The following is a 4661-nucleotide window of genomic DNA, read 5'->3' as shown; positions in this document are numbered from 1 at the left end:
TATTTCCATACTAAAGCAACAGTCTCTTCCTTTATTTAATTACTAACCAGCTGGCAAGGACTGTGGTTTCTGTCCCCTCCTTCTCATTTCTTTCTTTCTATCTATGCTTCTTCTTCCTCCTCCTCTTCCTCTTCTTCTTCAAAGATGTGTTGATTTTTAATTGATTTTTAATTTTAATATTGGTGTTTTGCTTGCATTTGTGTGCTGTGTGCATGCACTGCCCATGGAGGCCAGGAGAGGGCATCATATCCCTAGAACTGAACTTAGAGAGGGCTGTTGGCCCCATGTGGGTGTGGGAATTGAACTTTGGTCCTCTGGAAGAGCAGCAAGTGCTCTTAACCCCTCAGCCGCCTTTCCAGGCTCATCTTCATTTCTTTTTTTTTTTTTTTTAACAGTTCTTATTTAGTTTTTATTCATAATCATAAACTTAACTTTGCAATCCAGCTAGACTTGAAGGGGAATGAGGAAAATATGGAACCCAAAGACTTCAGTGAGAGCAGAGATTACAGGGTATTGCGAGCAGATGGGGTGGGAGTGCTCTCCTGAGCTACAGAAGGAATGGTCTGATGGGTAAAACGCCCGCAAGTCAAAAGAAATTAGAGTTGTCCACAGTCGGAAATGGTGATCTTCTTGCTGGTCTTGCCATTCCTGGACCCAAAACGCTCCATGGCCTCCACAATGTTCATGCCTTCTTTCACCTTCCCAAAGACCACATGCTTGCCGTCAAGCCATTCAGTCTTGGCAGTGCAGATAAAAAACTGGGAACCATTTGTGTTTGGTCCAGCATTTGCCATGGACAAGATGCCAGGACCTGTATGCTTCAGGATGAAGTTCTCATCCTCAAATTTCTCTCCATAGATGGACCTGCCACCAGTGCCATTATGGCGTGTGAAGTCACCACCCTGGCACATGAATCCTGGAATAATTCTGTGAAAGGAGGAATCCTTATAGCCAAATCCTTTCTCTCCAGTGCTCAGAGCACGAAAGTTTTCTGCTGTCTTTGGAACTTTGTCTGCAAACAGCTCGAAGCAGACGCGGCCCAAGGGCTCGTCATCGACCGTGATGTCGAAGTACACGGTAGGGTTGACCATGGCTGCAGCAAGTGGCGAAAAGCGATAGCGGCGTCTGCAAAGCCCTCATCTTCACTTCTATTAATCACTTTTTTTCTTTACATTCTGCATAACCAATAGGAACAGGTCCCTGCTCTGGCTAGTTTCTACAAATCACAATACTCTCCTTGTTCTAGGATCCTGCTTCCCACTGAATCTTAACTAGCTTGTCAGGTGTCTGTCAAAGCAATGATTCTATAGGTGTGTAATCAATTAGCCTGGCATCTGATTGCTGTTTCAAATGTCCTCTTTGTTAGTATAAGTCTGAACCTGGTGACGTCATATTCAGGGGCCTGCGACTCCTACGTTGCTGGGACAACCACTCCCAGAATTCACCTACCTGACTCACCTACACCTGGGAAATTACACACGTCATCACCCACTTAAATAGTTGGGACCACCCCCAACCTCTCTCTCTCTTCGTCTTCTCTTCACTCGCCATCTTCCCGTTCCTCTCTCCCACTCCCTTCCCCAAATAAACCCCTTCCCTTGGAACCGGATCGGATCGGCTTTGGTGTTGTCTGTCCAAACTGCGCTCGAATCCTAACATTGGTGCGTTGGCCTGGAAGCCGATTTCCCCGGGCACCCGGCAGCTCGTGCGTGAGCGCAGCTCTCGGCACTGCCGCCACCGAGGCCCACGTGGTCTGCCATTCCTGCCGCTGCAGCCTCAGCTCCACCAGCCCGTGACTGCTACACCCCTGCGCAACCCGCTGTTTTCACCGTGTCTGCTGAGACTCGCCGAACTTCCACCACGTGAGCTGTGCCGTTTCGGCCCACCCCTCCCCCAGTCGGTGCTCTGCCGTGTGGCCTAGATACCCAGACAGACACACAGGTCCCCAGTTCGGTTCCACCTCCCAGGTACCGGACTGCACAATTTCATGCACACACCGGCTTTTAATCCATAGGGAGCTTCTGGTTCGTGTGAGGGGCCCTGGACTCCGGGTTTGCGTCTGGCCACCGCTTCCTGGACCACAGGGCTGGTTTTTGCCCCAGCACATGTGTCTGGCCTCTAGCCGAACCACAACTGCTATTCAACTAGGACCTTGAACCGATTGAGTGATTTCCCCTCTCGGAATAGCTCGTAACCCCTCCTCAGCTCTTGCAGCTCCACAAAAAGCTGGTACCAGCCGAGCTATCTCCTGACTGGCTAACTTCTGGTGGGTTAGCCCAGTCGAGGCCCTTATTTAATCGCGCGACGGCCCGATTATTATAAGCAGTGCCTGATTTCTGTTGCCAAAGATTAGTTTAGGACGCTAAGCTAAGTTTGGTAACTCACTCAATGGGTTCATCGTCTTCGTCCATACCGGCGGACACCCCACTGGGCTGTCTACTGAAAAACCTCAAATCTTTACGATTAACGCCTGAGTTGAGGCCTTCCAAATTAATACATCTTTGCAATAAAGTCTGGATTGGGTACCCTTTAGACAATGGGATGACCACGTGGCCACGTAATGGCACCCTAGACCCCATTATTTTACGGAGTCTTAATACATATTGCCAGCAGTCCGGTAAATGGAAGGAAATCCCCTATATCCGTGCATTTATTTACCTCCGTTACTCCCCTTCTATGTACTCCACCTGCTGCTCTACACCTAAGGTTCTCTTGGCAATGACACCTGCTCAACCCCCAGACGACCACACACCTCTAGACCCAGCTGACGAACCCCCTCCCCTCCGTCGCAAGCCTGTTTTTATGCCGCCTAAAACCCAAACTGCTACGTCAGTTTCTTCTTCTCACCAGGGCGCCCCTGAGTCCACTGGCTCGACCTCTCTAGACCTCTCCCCCCCTTCCGTGTCAGCCACAGGCCATGCTAACCGTCCTACACTGGCACCAACTTTCACTCCTCCTATCACACGTTCCAAAGCTAAGGGTCCTACCCCTTCTCCTCCAGGGACACTGAAACCAGCATCTGTTCTTCCCCTACAGGAAGTAGCTGGTGTTGATGGCTTGGTCAGGGTACACGTCCCCTTCTCGCTGAGTGAACTCTTCCAGATAGAGAGAAGATTGGGCTCCTACACCTCTAACTCTTCTGCCTTCATTAAAGAATTTCAATATATTTCTCAGTCTTACAGCCTTACCTATCATGACGTACACATGATTTTAACTAATAACCTACTTCCAGATGAACGCAGGCGAGTTTGGGATGAGGCAAAAGTGCATGCAGATCAGATTCATCAAACAGACGGGACTTATCCAATTGGATCAGAAGCCGTTCCTGACCAGGACCCTCGATGGGATTATAACTCCGCAGGTGGTATCTTAGCCAGGGATAGATTTATAACATGTCTTTTGGCAGGCCTGAGGAAGGCGGCGTTAAAGCCGGTTAACTTTGAGAAACTTCAGGAGGTTGTCCAAGATAAACAAGAAAATCCATCTCAATTCTTAGAACGCCTTACAAAGGCCCTACTACAATATACTAATCTGGACCCTGAAAGCTCAGAAGGTAAACAACTCCTTATGACCTACTTTTTCTCCCAGAGCTACCCCGACATAAAAGCTAAACTTAGGCGATTGGAGAGGGGGCCCCTAACTCCACAGGCGGAAGTCTTGGCGTCGGCCTTCAAAGTGTACCATGAGAGAGATGAGAAAGCCCGTAAACAGAAATACCACATGCTGGCAAAGGCTGTCCGACCAGCCTCAGCCACTACCCCAGACCGCTGGTCTTCGAAGGCTCAGAGACCACCACCTGGCCCCTGCTATAAATGTGGTCAACATGGTCATTGGGTAAAAGCCTGTCCTAACCCCAGCAAGCCAAGGGGACCATGTCCCAAGTACCATCAGAAGGGACATTGGGGGACCGACTGCCCTCATGTTGCTCAGAACAGAGGGACATCGCTCCCAGAAAACCCTTCAGCTGACCTTCTAGGCTTGGCTATGGAGGACTGACGGGCCCCAAGCTCTCTTGACCCGACCACGCCCATCACTAGCAGAGAGCCACGGGTAGAGATTATGGTGTGCGGGAGAACCATCTCCTTCCTCTTGGACACTGGGGCCACATACTCGGTCCTGACGGAGTTTTGGGGACCCACTTCACCTTCGTGTTCTCCGATTGTCGGGGTAGGAGGACAACCTTACCTTCCTCACCAGACTCCCCCATTTAGTTGCATTTTTAGGGGTGTGCCTCTCACCCATTCCTTTTTGGTAGTGCCTACATGTCCTGTCCCCTTATTAGGAAGAGATATTTTAGCTAAGTTGGGAGCTTCTATTTCCTTTGCTCCACCAATTCGCTTAAGCCCAAGCTCGCCAGCAGTTCCTCTGCTCCTCCTTTTAGCCAATCACCCTACTAACACGAACATGTTATTTCCCTTACCAGCTTCTCAGGTGGACCCCCGCTTTTGGGATGTCCAGAACCCCTCTGTTGCTAAACATCATTCTCCTGTTGTCATCCAGTTACTGGACTCTACCAGGTACATCTGCCAAGCCCAATACCCTCTTTCTCTCCAGAGCCTCAGGGGACTTAAGCCTATCATTTCTGACCTCTTAAGAAAAAAACTCCTTCGACCTACCTCTTCCCCCTTTAACACCCCTATACTGGCAGTTAAGAAACCTAA

The 4661-nt window shown here is 49.8% G+C and overlaps 1 pseudogene; it reads right to left on the bottom strand.

The window, feature by feature from the left end:
• Positions 1–546: 546 nt before the first annotated feature.
• On the bottom strand, positions 547–1097 carry LOC114635695 (annotated as a pseudogene).
• Positions 1098–4661: the final 3564 nt, after the last annotated feature.

The sequence above is a fragment of the Grammomys surdaster genome, unplaced genomic scaffold, assembly GCF_004785775.1.
Source record: "Grammomys surdaster isolate TR1022 unplaced genomic scaffold, NIH_TR_1.0 116344, whole genome shotgun sequence".
Classification (NCBI taxonomy): Eukaryota; Metazoa; Chordata; class Mammalia; order Rodentia; family Muridae; genus Grammomys; species Grammomys surdaster.
This window is presented reverse-complemented; position numbering and strand designations above follow the sequence as displayed.